The sequence below is a fragment of the Gossypium arboreum genome, chromosome 13, assembly GCF_025698485.1.
Source record: "Gossypium arboreum isolate Shixiya-1 chromosome 13, ASM2569848v2, whole genome shotgun sequence".
Lineage (NCBI taxonomy): Eukaryota > Viridiplantae > Streptophyta > Magnoliopsida > Malvales > Malvaceae > Gossypium > Gossypium arboreum.
The window spans coordinates 47,521,843-47,541,037 of record NC_069082.1 but is presented as its reverse complement, the minus strand read 5'-3'; positions in this window follow the sequence as shown (position 1 = coordinate 47,541,037).

Genomic DNA, 19,195 nt, shown 5'->3' with positions numbered 1-19,195 from the left:
ATCTACCACACTATCTAGTGATTATATAAGTAGTATTGATATGTTGGTTAAGGTTATCATGGCATGTATAGGTAGACTTATTGTTGATGTTTAGTTGAATGTTAATTGATGAGTTTGGTATGTATATGTCATTTTGGTTGATGTAACATTGGTACTTTTGGTTCCTTGTTAATGTGTGTTATTTTGACAATGCGTTAATGCATGTTTGAATGACCAAAATTGTATGTGATGAATTAACTTCAACATGGTTATGTTATGGTATGGTTTGGAAAGGTTTTGAATTAGATGTGCATGATTGAAATATGGTATATATATGTTGGTTGTTTGGTACCATTTGGAAATGGTTGGTTTGTGTCAGTTATCTGATTTTTGATGCATATGAGTAATGGTCCAAATGGTAATTTTATATTGAGATGGTTTAGGTAAAATAATAATGTAAGTTTTGAAATGGTAGCAATGTGATTAAATATGCATATTCTTAAACACGTTTGATGATTGTGTTTGAGGTGCCTATATGACATATTGGTTGGATGAATAAATAACCTTTTGAATGGGTCTTATTATGCATGTTTGGGGCATGATTTAAGGGCTTGGTTATATTTGCAAATGACTTGTAGATACATGTTTGAATTAGGTGAAAGAAATGGCTTCATTTTGGCCTATTTCTTGTCCACATGGCCTAAGACATGAGTGTGTGCCTCAACCTGTAGATTTTAAAGGTTACATTTTGAGTGTTACACGGCCTGTCATACGGGCATATGGCTTGGTCATGTGGTCCAAGTAATAGAGTTACACGGGCTGGGACATGACTGTTTGTCCCTATTTCGAATGTTACACGGCCTGAGGCAAGGGCATGTTTCTCAGCCGTGTGAGTCACACGACCTGGCCACACGGCTGTATGACCCCTATTGTGTGAATTTTTCCAACTTTTTCCTTAAGGTTTCATATGTGTCTGATTTAGTCCTCAGTTGTTTTTAAAGTGATTTTGAGGCCTCGAGGACTCGAATAAGGGATGATATGCATGTGTTTGAATGGATTATGCTACGATTTATGAAATGTTTAGAAATGAATAATTTAAGTTACATTTTATGGTAATGCTCTGTAACCTTATTCTAGTGACAGATACAGGTTAGGGTTGTTACATCATTGGTTAAATAATACATTGAACTAGAGTCCAAATGAATTAATTTTGAATCTATTTGTGAATTAATTCAATTGTGACGTTCATGGTGTGATTTACCTAAATCCTAAGTTAGTCACTGACCATGCGTATGCAACTCATGTGCTTTGATATAAGTGTAGTCTAATGCTCTAAAGATGATCAAGCCCATAGCCGGCACATTGGGTACATGACTTGTGTTTGGCATGTATTTACTAGAAACAGTGGAATTCATAACTCAATTGAAGAGTTAATGATATTCTCTCATGGCATTGTGTGGATTGATAAATATGGTACGTGGTCACTGGTTGCTTGTTGTTGAATGAGCAATTTATCACGGTCATTTGTTGACAGTAATCATATTAATAATTAAGAACACACAATGATGACAATGGGATAAAATAGGATTGTATTGAGTGAACGGATTTAATTCAAAGGAATCAAGGGTATCATATGAGGGTAATACACACATGACGAGGTCATTCGACAAAACAGTTGGATGAATTGTTTTCATAAATAGTATACAATAAGAAGTTTTCAATCATGGTACTTCTTATGGACTGACTCCATAATTAAGTACTTGTGAATTATTGGAATGATGCTTCTAGACATAATTGCAATTATTAAAGCCTAATTGTATATGTCCGATTGATCCATCCGCTAGCTCAACAAAAACTTGACCAAACTGTATTTGAATCAAAAGAAAATTCAATGACTTTGGAAATAATTTAACGGAGTCAATTTATTAGATTTAGAATTAAATTAGGTGGTCGTGAGAATTGTTCAACTAGATAATTTGATTAAAAAATTTTCTTGAAAAATTAATTTGGAAAATCTAACTAATTTTTGGAAAAGTTAATTTTGATCAAGTAAAATTAAATTAATCAAATTAATTAAAATTAATATGATACTTTTGGAAATTAATTTTCAAGTCAGACAATTGGCTTAATGGGTAATTGAACTTGAGATCGTAAATTGGGCCCAGGAGCACATAACTGAGATTAAGACCCAAAAACTGGCTGAATCGAGCCCGATATGTGAAACTGAGCCGATGGTCCAACTGGCGTCTAGACTGAATCGGTCGGGTCGTCATTGACCCAGACTGAATTGACAGTAACCGAACCGGCTCGGGGTGTCATAAAGGTGTCGCACCTGCATTACAAGACACAGCGGTGCCGATGGCTGCGACTACGATGTTCCGGTGGTCGGTGGTGTTTGGTCTTTGGTGGTTGAGTAGTGGAAGAGTTACACTCCTACTTTGACTCTACCAGAAAATTTGATTTTAGATTAACTATTCCAAAAATAATATTATTTTAATATTTTAATATTAAATTTAATTTAATACTTATCTTAATAGTATTTTATCTTAATATTAAATTTAATTTAGGTAAATATTCTATTATTTTAATAATATTTAATATTAATTTTAATATAATATTTATCTTGATAAATATTATATTAATTTAATATTAAAGTGATTAAGTTTAATCATAGTTGAATTCTCTAAACTCTCATTATATAAAAAGAGTCTTGGGTAATTATTTTACACAAACTTGAATTCAAGAGAAAGTTCTAGAAAGAAAATTCTCTGAAGAGATCATTTTAAAAAAATTCTAAAGATAATTTTTTTATTTACAACTTGACTTAAAAGTTTAAAGAAATGCGAAATTACCCCACTGGTAATTTTTGTGAAAAATTTTTTGATTCGAAGTGAGCCCACACTCGACAAACGTGAGCTTGAGGATAGCGGAGAAGACTACTCAGTCGAAGTGCTCATCCTAGACGAATCAAAAAGGTTATAACTTATAATGTTTTATTTAATACTTTAATAACCTTTAATAACAAATATTTAACCATTATAAAACATGTCCACTACCGTCCATATAATTAAATATGGTCAAATTGCCACTTAAATGCCTCAACTTACAAAGCCATTAACAATTTGGCCCCTTATGCTTTTAACTATCAAGTTTTCAACTTATGCGATTAAGTCCTTTTATTAAATTAAGCACACAAACAATCAAATTTTCATACGAAACTTTCACTCATGCAAATGCACATATAATAAACACGAAAAATAATATTTAAATATTTTTTGACTAGGATTCGTGATCCTGAAACCACCATTTCGATTAGGGTCTAAATCGGGCTGTTACACAACCGATTCCCATAGCTCCGCAAGGTGTGGAATTGTTAAGACTGGACAAGCCTCCAGTTGATAAGCAGAGCCAACGTTGACGATGATCCTGAAAAAGCAGAGTTTTGGCTTGAGAATTCTATTAGGGTATTTGATGAGCTTTCTTGCACATCGGATGAGTGTTTGAAATGTGCTATATCACTTCTGAGTTGAAATGTGCTATATCACTTCTGAGGGACTCAGCATATCGATGATGGAATACTCTTGTATCCGTGGTACTGAGAGAAAGGGTTACTTGGGAATTCTTTTAAGACGAGTTCAAAAAGAAATATGTCAGTTAACAGTTCATTGATCTGAAACGTAAAGAGTTTTTAGAGCTAAAACATGGCCGTTTGTCAGTGACTGAATATGAGTGAGAGTTTGTTAGGCTCAGTAAGTATGCTTGGGAATGTGTTTCCACCGAGGCTATCATGTGCAAGAGATTCGAAGACGGATTGAATGAAGATATCAGACTGCTAGTTGGGATTTTAGAGTTGAAGGAATTTGTTGTGCTAGTCGACCGAGCTTGCAAAGCAGAAGAGATGAGCAAAGAAAAGAGAAAAGCTGAGTTTGAGGCTAGAGATTCAAGAAAAAGACCGATAATAAGTCATTTCAATCTTCGTCAAAGAAATCGAGGGATTTGTATACTCAATCGAATGTTTCAAATGGATATCCTAACAAAGATCGTGGGAAGCAATATTCGGGTTCTAAGGCCCAAACTACGTTGATAGCGAGCGTTGGTAATGCTAGGTCAAATAGACCTGAATGGCAACACTATGGTAGACAACATCCCGGTGAATGTAGGATGAATAATCGTGTAACACCCCGAACCGAGACCGTCGCCGGAGTCGAACACGAGGTGTTAACAGACTTCAAACCACTTATTAAAAAGTTCCAGACAAGCTGCCAATCTGTGTACTAGTTGCTTCAAAAATCATAACTTGAGTTTTAGAACTCGAAAATCAGTTTCGTAAATTTTTTCTGAAACTAGACTCACATTTCCGTCTACAGATTTTTTTCTAGAATTTTTGGTTGGGCCAATTGGTACAGTTTATTTGTTAAAGTCACCCGTGTTACAGGGGCCGACTACACTGACCTTCACGCGTTACAACTCAAATAACTCCCTGTGCAGGACTTCAATACTGGTACCGTTTGTTTCTATAGAAACTAGACTCAAAGAGGAATTCATACATATATGGTATGACTCCTAATTATTTCTGGTTAATTTATAATGAATTTTCAAAGTCCAAGCAGGGAATCCAGAAACCGTTCTGGCCCCGTTCCACTAAAACCCAAATATCTCTCAACATACAACTCATATAACCGTTTCGTTTCCTCCATATGAAAATAGACTCATCAAGGTTCATTTACATAATTTATTCACTATTTAGTTCTATTCCTACTATTTTTAGTGATTTTTCACATCCACGTCACTGTTGCTGCCAGCATCACATTCTAGGATAGACTTTCTCTAACACATAGTCTCTATGATTCAACCACCCTTTTTCATATATGGTCCAAAATATAAGCATGATGACCCATTCTAATGGCTGGTCATTGCCAAACACTTCCATGCCTCTTAATGAGCATATACATACCAAATAATTATAACATTATGCTCAAAACATTCATAAGCCATTTTCGCATGGCTATGCAATATTTACATACCGAGTTCAAACAAAACATAATAGCCTATACATGCCGAAATGTTTTCTTAAACCATCTAAGAAGAAGATACCAAAAAGTCGCTAGACGGTGTGATGACTTCGATGACAGTCCGAGCACGCAAAATGGATCAAGAACCTAAATAAACAACAAATAAGCACACCAAATGAGTACATAACTCAAGAAGTCGTAAGCACTACTCTACCATCAACAATAACAATCATAAGTGAATAATCAAATAATACAAAATAGATGTTTCCAGCCATATCAAACTATACTGCAATTTCTAAAATTTTGGTTCGATCTCATGCCCAATCCTTCAACCAAATCAAACGACAAGTCAGCCCAATCGATTTGAATCCGCTTCCTCAAGTTGGAACAACAATGCACTAGATAATTTTATGCGTAACCGCATAATCCCAATTTCGATATTTAGTTAGTAACTCAATCACTTACCTCGTTCATGCACAATTTATTTCCACAACCGAATGTGACTATAGCAAATCGCACACATAGTGCTATAGCAAATCGCACACATAGTGCCATAGTAAATCGCACACATAGTGCCATAGTGAATCGCACACAGTGCCATAGTAAATCGCACACATAGTGCCATAGTGAATCGCACACATAGTGCCATGGTGAATCGCACACATAGTGCCATAGTAAATCGCACACATAGTGCCATAGTAAATCGCACACATAGTGCCATAGTAAATCGCACACATAGTGCCATATGGTCCTTGCACACATTGTGCCTTATGTCAATTCATCATGGTAAAGCAATTTACTAAATTCAATTTGTACATATAATCATAATAATAAATAGGAGAATCACTCCGAAAAATATCTATCCAAGGAGTTCTCACAACAAGTGCTTAAGGACTTACCTTGTGTTGAGTATAACGGTTTCGACCCGGCTACTCGATGTCCTTGGCTTTGCCCTTGCTTGTTTCTCCTTCTTTAACTTCTCGGGCTTAATAGATAAATAAACTAGTTTAATTATCTTGCTATACATTTATAGTTCAATTACACATGCATATGTATATTTGTATATTCGGCAACCATCCTCACTTATTACCCATTTGGTCAACAATCTAAGCCAAGATAAGGCTTCAATATGGTTGCCTCTAACCGAATACATGCACACCAATCTACTTCCTTTGGCCGAATATGCATGTCTATGTGGAGGCAAATTTTACACTTTATACTACACAAAAAAAAACAGCATGCATTTTCCTAATTAACGCATTACATATTGTAGTTCTATACACATCTCTCATTTATTTCATAACCGAAACAACATCACAAGCAAATAGACACCTCAAAATAGTATACATGTCATACCAATTCATCATGTGCAAACATATATTCATGTAGGTGCAATGGTCAATTCTCAAGTGGCTTATATCCAAATATACACACATATCCAAAGCTTAAATCTTACTCACCATGCAACATGCATGAATCATATTTATGGATACAACATGGCCGAATACCACAACACCATACCGTTTTAATTTGGTCATGGTTAAACAAAGAACTTAGTATCTCATTCAAAAATGCTAAAAGAAAATCTAAGAACCCTCAATCTACCATCACATGAATCATTATCAAGCTTGATATTTAGCATGCAATGGCATTAACACCATAACAACTTTGGCCAAATACCATTTCCATGGCATAACAAAGATTTGAGCCATGGCTAACATGCACATCAAGTTAGCAACCAAGACATGCATGAAACCCTAACACAACCTCATACATACCTTAATCTTGATGCAAACTTAGCCAAATCTCCTTCTAGATCTCTTCCAAACCAAGCATGAAGCAAAAATCCTCCCCTTTTTCCTTAGTATTTTCGGCCAAGAAGTGAAAATGGATGAGCAAAATTTTCTTTTCTTTCCTTAGGACATTCGGCCAAGAGCAATGGTGAAAGATGAACACTTTTTTTTTCCTTTTTTTCATACTCTTATTTTATTATTTCTAACATGCACCACTAGCAAAACATGTTTGAAACATGTTTTCTTTTGCCCATATTCATCACCATGGCCGCCACTATAGTCAAATTTGGGGAATTTGACATGCAAGGACAACATTTCTAGTGTGCATCAATAGGCCACTTCCACATTTGCCTATCTCAATTCTAAATTTTCTCACACAAGTCCTTTCTAGTGAAATTCACCTTTATAACACTAAATCAATCATCAAAAATGTCATACATGAATACTCACATATTATAGGCATCGAAATAAATTTTAAATTATTGTTATGCCTCGGTTTTGTGGTCCCAAACCACATTCGGCTAGGGTCTAGTTTGGTGTCACAACCCCCCTCTTAAGGAATTTTCGTCCCGAAAATCTTACCGTAAATAGGTTTGGATATCGTTCTTTCATAGAGTTCTCGGTCTCCCAAGTAGCTTTTTCTATCCCGTGCTTGAGCCATAACACTTTCACTAGCGAAACCCGCTTGTTTCGCAACTCTTTCACTTCTCGCGATAGGATACAAATCGGTTCTTCCTCATAACTCATATTAGCTTGAATTTCAATTTCGATGGACTAATCACGTGCGATGGATCGGATCTATAGCGTCAAGCATCGAAACGTGAAAGACATCGTGAACCTTTTGAGTTCGGGGCAAAATCAAGCGATATGCCACCGACCGACTCGCTCGATATCTCATATGGTCCAATGAACCTCGGGCTCAACTTGCCCTTACTACCGAACTCGAGTATCTTTTTCCAAGGCGATACCTTGAGAAACACTTTATCACCCACGATACTCGATATCCTTACGCCTCGGATCCGCGCACGACTTCGACGATCGGAGGCTATCTTCGACTTTCACGGATTACCTTCACTTTCTGCTCAGCATCCCTAATCAAATCCACCCGAAAATCTTTCTTTCACGAGCTCACCAAAACAATGGCGACGGCATTTACGACCGCATAAGGCCTCGTAGGGTGCCATCTTAATACTTGATTGAAAGTCGTTGTTGTAAGCGAATTCAATCAACGGCAAATACCGCTCCCATGAACCACTAAACTCGAGGACGCAACATCTTAACATATCCTCAAGTATCTCGAATTATCCGCCGGATTGACCATCGATTTGGGGTGAAAGGCGGTCTTGAAATGCAACTTGGTACCCAAAGCTTCTTGCAACTTTTTCCAAAATCGCGAGGTAAATCTCGGATCTCTATCGACACGATAGAAATAGGCACCCGTGTAATCTCACAACGAGCAACGTACAATTCCGCTTAATTTGTCCATTGAAAAATCCGTATGTACGGGGACAAAGTGGGCCGACTTAGTCAATCGATCTACCACGACCCAAACCGCATCCTTCTTACTTGTCGACAATGGCGTTCGGATACAAAGTCCATTGTGACTCGATTCCATTTCCACTCGGGTATCGTGATTGGTGAAGTAATCTCAAGGCACTTGATGTTCCGCTTTCACTTGTTGACATATTAAACATCTCAAACAAAGTCGGAGATGTCTCGCTTCATACCATGCCACCAAAATCGACGTTTCAAATCATTGTACATCTTCGTACTCTCCGGGTGGATTGCCATTCGACTACAATGGGCTTCATTCGAATTATCGAAATGAGTTCAATTCTTTGGGACACACAGACGACTTTTGAACCTCAAACAATCGTCATCGCCGATTTGGAACTCCGAGTCCTTGTTCGAACACACGCAGCCCGTTTTGCAACCAACTCGTCATCGACTTTTCGAGCTTCTCAAATTTGGTGTGTCAATAATGGTTTGGCTTTCAATTCAGCCACTAACACACCTGTCGGATCGGATAGACAAGTGCACATTCATTGCTCGTAAAGTGAATAACGATTTACGACTCAAGGCATCCGCAACCACATTCGCCTTTCCGGGTGATAGTCAATGATCAGCTCATAATCCTTTAACACTCGAGCCAACATCTTTGTCGCAGATTGAAGTCTCTTTGGGTCATCAAATACTTGAGACTTTTGTGATCCGAGTATACATGGCACCTTTCACCAAATAAGTAATGTCGCCAAATCTTTAAGGCGAATACGATGGCGCCAATTCGAGATCATGAGTCGGATAATTTTTCTCATGTGGCATTAATTGCCTCGACGATAGGCCACAACTCGACCTTCTTGCATTAATACGCAACCTAACCCAAGTAGAGAGGCGTCGCTATAGATAACAAACTCCTTGCCGGACTCGGGTTGCACTAGAATTGGGGCTTCGGTCAAATAAGTTTTCAGTTGATCGAAACTTTTTGGCATTTCTCCGTCCATTCGAACTTAACATCCTTTTGGAGTAAGCCGTCATCGGCGTGGCTATCGTTGAGAAGCCTTTACAAATCGTCGGTAATAACCTAAGCAAGCCCCAAAAAGCTTGAACCTCAAGAATATTTCTGAGGCTTCCAATTTAGTATGGCTGAAATTTTATTTGGGTCGACTCGAATACCCGTCTGCAGATACCACATGACCCAAGAAGCTAACCTCTCTTAACCGAACTCACACTTCTTGAACTTAGCATATAATTGCTTGTCCCGTAAAATTTGCAAAGACTAACCGCAGTGTTCAAGATGTTCGGTCTCATTTCTTGAATAGACCAAGATGTCATCAATGAATACGACTACGAATCGATCCAAATATGGTCTAAAGATTCGATTCATTAAATCCATAAATACCGTAGGGCATTAGTGAGCCCAAACGGCATCACTAGGAACTCATAGTGACCATATCTCGCTCAAGGCGTCTTGGGCACGTCTCAATCTCGGATTCGCAATTGATAGTAGCCCGATCTCAAATCTATTTTCGAGAACACCGAGGCTCCCTTCAATTGATCGAACAAGTCATCAATACGCGGGCAACGGATATTTGTTCTTTATCGTCGCTTTGTTAAGTCGACGATAGTCGATGCACGATCGCATGGTTCCATCCTTCTTCTTCACGAACAACACGGGCGCACCCCAAGACGAAAAACTCAAGCGAGCAAAACCTCTATCCACCAATTCTTGCAACCGAGCTTTCAACTCCTTTAATTCGTTGGTGCCATACGACACGGAGCTATCGAAATTGAGTGGTACCGGTACCAATTCGATGCCAAATTCTATTTCGAACAGTGGTAAACCGGCAATTCTTGTGGAAAACATCCGGAATTCACAAACCATCGCACAAATTCGGGTTTCCTTTCCGACTCCTTGTCATCGAGCACATACGCAAGGTACGCCGCACCCTTTTCTTACATATTTACGGGCCAACATCGGCGATATTACGGTGGCAACCCTTTAAGTCCGTAGACTCAACCCGAACAATCTCGTTATTAGCGCACCTCGGATCGATAGTCTTGCCTTTGCAATTTATAACCGCATCGTGCATGGTCAACCAATCCAACCCAAGAATAACGTCAAATTCGCCGAACGGCAAAAGCATCAAGTCCGCCGAAAACAAAAACCTCGAAACACTAGGGACTTTTCTTACACACTTTGTTGACAAGCACGTAATGACCCAAGGGTTTGACACCAATTACAAACTCAAGAGACTCAATAGGCAAAGTCTTCTTTGGATGCTAAGGTTTCGCATATATAAGAATGAGTAGAACCAGGTCAATCAAAGCAATCACATTAGTATCGAAAAGAGTGAAAGTACGGTGATAACGTCGGGGAGGATGCCTCCTCTCGTGCGCTGGATGGCATATGCTCTAGCAGAGCGCCGAGTCTCGGATCGAACAGTCGTGTCAGTAGCCCCTCTCGACTACCACCCCTACCTCCTGAAATTCTTGGTGGTCTACCTCTAGTTGTCATTCCACTAGGTCTCGACCTTGCATCCTATTCTTCTCATCGAGCCCGTGCAATCTCTAATGAGGTGGTCCTTCAACCGCATCCGTAACAAGCCTTATTGGTAGTCTTACCCCAACATTCACCTATGTGTCTTCTCCCACATTGGGGGCATTGATTTCTCTTGACGGTTATTGCCCACACTAGCTACCGAAGTAGCTCTGGAGTCCGTCAATGGTCGTGGTCTAATGGAAATCCCCTGATCGTCCTCGATCTATTGGTGTCCTCCCCGAACTTCTTTACAGCCGAGAACGGAGCTTTACCGTCGATCTTTTGCGATAGTCTCTAGCTTCAAATTCAGCCTTCTTCTTCTCCTTTCCAAGTTCCTCCGCCTTGCGTGCTCGCTCAACTAGTGTTACGAATTCTTTTATCTCCAAAATACCCACTAGTAATCTTAGATCTTCATTCAACCCTTCTTCAAACCTCTTGCACATAGCAATCTCATCAGCCACACACTCCGGGCATACCGATCGAGTCTTACGAACTCATGTTCAGATTCAGACATCTTGTCATGCGGCCTTGCTTGAGTTCGAGAATTCCTTACGCTTTTGATCGATGAACCGTTGACTAATATATTTCTTTCAAACTCCGTTTGAAAGAAATCCCAAGTAACTCGCTCGTTTGGAACTATGGAAATCAAGGTCCTCCACCAATAGTAGGCTGAGTCCCGCAACAAGGATATAGCACACTTTAGACATTCATCGGTGTGCATGATAGTTCATCAAACACCGAATGGTGTTGTCAAGCGTAACTCTACCCTTTCGGCATCATCAAGAATTACGTACTGAACTCTTCAGCCCCGCTTCCTAATCAAATCTACTGGTGGCTTACTCAGCCTCACTGTGGTCAAGAATCGATGGCATTACGGGCTCTTGGGGTGGATTATTCAAATTCGGGATTTGTTGGACAGTACCGGATTGGTTCGGGCATATTGCGCGACCCACTCATTCATCATGGTAAAGAAGGCTTGTTTAGCCCCTCACCTTGATTATTCGCAGATGACCGAGGTTCAACAGCGGCGTCCCTTGTGCAGGAGCAGCCGCTACACTTTCGACGCCATCCGCCAAGGTTCTCTCTACTTGGGATCCATTTACTAATCAAAACAAAAAAACATTTTAACCGTCAAGTCATCACACGCTTAAACATTAACATTAAGGCATGTATAGCTAGACTCATACGTGCCATGGTAGTCCTAGAACCGACTAAACCATGGCTCTGATACCAATAAAATTGTAACACCCGAACCGAGACCGTCACGAGTCGAACACGAGGTGTTAATGGACTTCAAACCACTTATTGAAAAGTTCCAGACAAGCTGCCAATCTGTGTACTAGTCGCTTCAAAAATCATAACTTGAGTTTTAGAACTCAAAAATCAGTTTCGTAAATTTTTTCTGAAACTAGACTCACATTTCCGTCTACAGATTTTTTTCTAGAATTTTTGGTTGGGCCAATTGGTACAGTTTATTTGTTAAAGTCACCCGTGTTACAGGGGCCGACTACACTGACCTTCACGTGTTACAACTCAAATAACTCCCTGTGCAGGACTTCAATACTGGTACCGTTTGTTTCTATAGAAACTAGACTCAAAGAGGAATTCATACATATATGGTATGACTCCTAATTATTTCTGGTTAATTTATAATGAATTTTCAAAGTCCGAGCAGGGAATCCAGAAACCGTTCTGGCCCCGTTCCACTAAAACCCAAATATCTCTCAACATACAACTCATATAACCGTTTCGTTTCCTCCATATGAAAATAGACTCATCAAGGTTCATTTACATAATTTATTCACTATTTAATTCTATTCCTACTATTTTTAGTGATTTTTCACATCCACGTCACTGTTGCTGCCAGCATCACATTCTAGGATAGACTTTCTCTAACACATAGTCTCTATGATTCAACCACCCTTTTTCATATATGGTCCAAAATATAAGCATGATGACCCATTCTAATGGCTGGTCATTGCCAAACACTTCCATGCCTCTTAATGAGCATATACATACCAAATAATTATAACATTATGCTCAAAACATTCATAAGCCATTTTCGCATGGCTATGCAATATTTTACATACCGAGTTCAAACAAAACATAATAGCCTATACATGCCGAAATGTTTTCTTAAACCATCTAAGAAGAAGATACCAAAAAGTCGCTAGACGGTGTGATGACTTCGATGACAGTCCCGAGCACGCAAAATGGATCAAGAACCTAAATAAACAACAAATAAGCACACCAAATGAGTACATAACTCAGTAAGTCGTAAGCACTACTCTACCATCAACAATAACAATCATAAGTGAATAATCAAATAATACAAAATAGATGTTTCCAGCCATATCAAACTATACTGCAATTTCTAAAATTTTTGGTTCGATCTCATGCCCAATCCTTCAACCAAATCAAACGACAAGTCAGCCCAATCGATTTGAATCCGTTTCCTCAAGTTGGAACAACAATGCACTAGATAATTTTATGCGTACACCGTACAATCCCAATTTCGATATTTAGTTAGTAACTCAATCACTTACCTCGTTCATGCACAATTTATTTCCACAACCGAATGTGACTATAGCAAATCGCACACATAGTGCTATAGCAAATCGCACACATAGTGCCATAGTAAATCGCACACATAGTGCCATAGTGAATCGCACACACAGTGCCATAGTAAATCGCACACATAGTGCCATAGTGAATCGCACACATAGTGCCATGGTGAATCGCACACATAGTGCCATAGTAAATCGCACACATAGTGCCATAGTAAATCGCACACATAGTGCCATATGGTCCTTGCACACATTGTGCCTTATGTCAATTCATCATGGTAAAGCAATTTACTAAATTCAATTTGTACATATAATCATAATAATAAATAGGAGAATCACTCAAAAATATCTATCCAAGGAGTTCTCACAACAAGTGCTTAAGGACTTACCTTGTGTTGAGTATAACGGTTTCGACCGGCTACTCGATGTCCTTGGCTTTGCCCTTGCTTGTTTCTCCTTCTTTAACTTCTCGGGCTTAATAGATAAATAAACTAGTTTAATTATCTTGCTATACATTTATAGTTCAATTACACATGCATATGTATATTTGTATATTCGGCAACCATCCTCACTTATTACCCATTTGGTCAACAATCTAAGCCAAGATAAGGCTTCAATATGGTTGCCTCTAACCGAATACATGCACACCAATCTACTTCCTTTGGCCGAATATGCATGTCTATGTGGAGGCAAATTTTACACTTTATACTACACAAAAAAAACAGCATGCATTTTCCTAATTAACGCATTACATATTGTAGTTCTATACACATCTCTCATTTATTTCATAACCAAACAACATCACAAGCAAATAGACACCTCAAAATAGTATACATGTCATACCAATTCATCATGTGCAAACATATATTCATGTAGGTGCAATGGCGAATTCTCAAGTGGCTTATATCCAAATATACACACATATCCAAAGCTTAAATCTTACTCACCATGCAACATGCATGAATCATATTTATGGATACAACATGGCGAATACCACAACACCATACCGTTTTAATTTGGTCATGGTTAAACAAAGAACTTAGTATCTCATTCAAAATGCTAAAAGAAAATCTAAGAACCCTCAATCTACCATCACATGAATCATTATCAAGCTTGATATTTAGCATGCAATGGCATTAACACCATAACAACTTTGGCCAAATACCATTTCCATGGCATAACAAAGATTTGAGCCATGGCTAACATGCACATCAAGTTAGCAACCAAGACATGCATGAAACCCTAACACAACCTCATACATACCTTAATCTTGATGCAAACTTAGCCAAATCTCCTTCTAGATCTCTTCCAAACCAAGCATGAAGCAAAAATCCTCCCTTTTTCCTTAGTATTTTCGGCCAAGAAGTGAAAATGGATGAGCAAAATTTTTCTTTTCTTTCCTTAGGACATTCGCCAAGAGCAATGGTGAAAGATGAACACTTTTTTTTCCTTTTTTTTCATACTCTTATTTTATTATTTCTAACATGCACCACTAGCAAAACATGTTTGAAACATGTTTTCTTTTGCCCATATTCATCACCATGGTCAGCCACTATAGTCAAATTTGGGGAATTTGACATGCAAGGACAACATTTCCTAGTGTGCATCAATAGGCCACTTCCACATTTGCCTATCTCAATTCTAAATTTTCTCACACAAGTCCTTTCTAGTGAAATTCACCTTTATAACACTAAATCAATCATCAAAAAATGTCATACATGAATACTCACATATTATAGGCATCGAAATAAATTTTAAATTATTGTTATGCCTCGGTTTTGTGGTCCCGAAACCACATTCCGGCTAGGGTCTATTTTGGGCTGTCACAAATCGGGCTTGCTTTAAAAGTGGCTCCCCAGATCACTTTATTTGAGATTGCCCTGAAATGACTGAGAAAGATAATTTTTAGAATGCAAGACCAAGCAACACTGCCACTAGAGGGAGGCCACCGAGAAATACGGGAAGTAGGAACAGTAGCAGAGGTGTAACGAAAGATTTAACTGGAAATCAGAAGTCAGAGCACCTACTAGAACTTACGCTATTCGCACTCGCAAAGATGCGTCATCCCCTGATATTATCACTGGTATATTTTCTCTCTATGATACTAATTAATTGCATTGATTGATCCTGGATCGACTCATTCTTATATTTGCATGAATTTGGTAACTAGTAAGAATTTTCATGATGAGTCTACTGAGTATGTGAATAAAGTGTCGAACCCTTTAGGCAAATATGCTCTAATTGATAAAGTTTGCAAGAGTTATCCTTTAATGATTCGGGGTTACTGTTTTCTGCCTGACTTAATGCTCTTACCGTTTGATGAGTTCGATGTAATCCTTGGAATGGATTGTTTGACTCTACATGATGTCATAGTGAATTGTAGATGAAAGATTATTGAATTGAAATGTCAAAACAATGAAATTCTTTAGATTGAACTGGATGAGTCGAGTGAGTTGCCAATTGTGATTTTGTCAATGTCGGTTCAGAGATATGTAAGAAAAGGTTGTAGAGCTTATCTTCCGTACATACTAAATACGAAAGTGTCTGAATTGAAGATTGAATCTGTGATGGTATTTTGTGAATATACGGATGTGTTTCCAGAAGAACTACTTGGATTACCACCGATCAGAGAGGTTGAGTTCACTATTGATTTAGTACCGAGAACTTCACCGATATCGATAGCTTTGTATAGAATGACTCTAACTAAATTGCAAGAATTGAAGTCTCAGATGCAAGAGTTGACAGATAAGGGTTTTGCGAGATCGAGTTTTTCGCCCAGGGGTGCACCAGTGTTTTTCGTCAAGAAGAAAGATGGATCCATGAGACTTTGTATTGATTATCATCAGCTTAACAAGGTTACGATAAAGAACAAGTATCCTTTATCGAGAATTGATGATCGTTCGATCAGTTGAAAGGGGCAACAGTTGAGAGTTAAAGATTTGGATGTGTCGAAAACCGCGTTTAGAACGAGGTACGGGCATTATGATTTTCTTGTTATGCCTTTTGGATTAACAAATGCTCAAGCAGTTTTTATGGACTTGATGAATCGAATTTTTCGATCGTATTTAGATAAATTTGTGGTTGTTTTTATTGATGACATCCTGATTTATTCTTGAGATGAGTCTGAGCATGCCGAACACTTAAGAATCGTATTGCAAACTTTGAGAGACAAGAAATTGTTTGCTAAATTCAGTAAAAGTGAGTTTTGGCTCTAAGAAGTCAGATTTTTGGGACACATTATTTTAGCGGAAGGTATACAGGTTGATCCAAGTAAGATTTCGGCAGTTGTTGACTGGAAACCACCAAGGAATGTATCCAAGGTTAGAAGCTTTTTGGGATTGGTTGGCTATTATTGACATTTTGTTAAAGGATTTTCGATGATTGCTACACCTATGACCAAATTGTTACAAAAGGATGTGAAATTCGAGTGGTCTAAGAAATGTCAAAAGAGTTTTGAACAGTTGAAAGCATTGTCGACTGAGGTACCGGTATTAGTACAACCTTAGTCAGGGAAATAGTTAGTAATTTTTAGTGATCCGTCATTGAACGGTCTTGGTTGTGTGTTGATGCAAGAGGATAAAGTGATAGCTTATGCTTTGAGTAGTTGAAACTGCACGAAAAGAACTATCCGACGCACAACTTGGAAAATCCTTACTGATCACATCTTTACTAATCACAAGAGTTTAAAGTATTTGATGACTTAGAAAGAATTGAATTTGCGACAACAAAGATGGCATGAGCTATTGAAAGATTATGAATTAGTGATCAACTATCACCCGGGGAAAGTGAACGTAGTCGTACATGTTTTAAGTAGAAAAACTTTGTTTGCTCTGAGAGTGATAAATAAACGGTTAACCTTATCTGATGATGGATAGATTTTGCCGAGTAGAAAGCTAGACCAGTATTTCTTCAGTAAATTTGTAAAGCTCAGAAAGGTGATAAAGAGTTGCAAGCAAAAAGAGTTCAATGCGAATTGAATAGTGATTCAGACTATCAGATTGGATCCGATAATTGTTTGAGGTACTGAGGTAGGATTTGTGTATCGAAAGATATTGAACTAATTCAGAAAATGCTTCATGAGCCACATAATGGCTGTTTATCTGTTCATCTTGGAGCACGAAGATGTATAATGGTTTAAAGAAAGTATATTAGTGGTCAGGCATGAAACGAGACATTTCAGAGTTTGTAACAAGATGTTTGATTTGTCAACAAGTGAAAGCCAAACATCAAGTACCTTCGGGTTTACTTCAGCCTGTGACTATACCCGAGTGGAAACGGGATAGAGTTTGTAACACCCCGTACCCGAGTCCGTTACCAGAGTCGAACACAAGGTGCACACAGACTTAATTATTTTCACAGTCCATTTAAAAATTTCCAGACAAGCTGGTTACTGCATCACTGTCGTCTTAAAAATCATATCTTGAGTTTCAAAGCTTGAAAATCAGTTTCGTAATTTTTCCCTGAAACTAGACTCATATGTACATCTACATATTTTTTTCTAGAATTTTTGGTTGGGCCAATTAGTACAGTTTATTAGTTAAAGTCTCCCCTGTTACAGGGATCGACTACACTGACCTTCGCGCATTACAACTTGGATATCTCCCTGTACGGGGCTTTAATACTGATTCCGTTTGTTTCTATAGAAACTAGACTCAAAGAGGAATCTATACATATATGGCATGACTCCTAATTATCTCTGGTTAATTTATAATGAATTTACAAAGTCGGAACAGGGGATCCAGAAACCGTTCTAGCCCTGTTTCACGAGAACTTTAATATCTCTTAACATATAACTCATATGGCCATTTCGTTTCTTCCATATGAAAGTAGATTCATCAAGGTTCATTTAAATAATTTATTCACTATTTAATTCCATTCCTAAAAATTTTAGTGATTTTTCAAATCCACACCACTGCTGCTGTCAGCATCTGTTTTCAAGGTAAACTTTACCTATTTCGTGGTTTCCATGGACCAACTAGAGTTTTGTCATACATAGGTCCACATATAATCACATTTAGCCATTCCAATGGCTGATCATTTGCCCAACACTTCCATTCCAGTCCATAGTCACATCATGAAACCATACATATATACATAAACACAAATGGTCTAATGCCATACTCCACTTCTACGAGCCATTTTCGCATGGCTATACACACATACATCACAAAACGTACTTGAAAAACGACAAAGGGTAGTCCTATACATGCCATATCCGGAGTTCAACTAAAAGAGTACCAAAAGGGCTTTAATAGTGTGGATGACTTCGACTTCGATGATCCCGAATCCGATAGCTAACGAACAAAATCTAGAAAACAAAGAGCCAAAGCAAACGGGGTAAGCATTTTAATGCTTAGTAAGTTTCAAGTAATGAAATCGCCGACTAAAGTATTACGTTCACATAGCTAAATGAATCACTTTATTTATACACATTCTCATAATCATACTTACTTCACACTTCATCAACATACACACACAAGGTATCAACCTATCTAAGAGCCGAGAGTTCGTTAGTCGATTGAACGAATACCATTTCAAACGAATCGACTTTTCCGATGCACATGCAAACATACCTTATCGTTTGGGTTTTTCGAGCGTATTAATGGAATTTATTGCAGCACAAAACGCTCACCTTCAAACCAAGTTTCTTCGGAATTTAGCCGGATATAACCACAAGCACAATTGCCTTCGGGTCTTAACCCGGGTATAGCAACTCGCACAAATGCCTTCGGGTCTTAACCCGGATATAGCAACTCGCACAAATGCCTTCGGGTCTTAGCCCGGATATAATCACTAGTATAAATG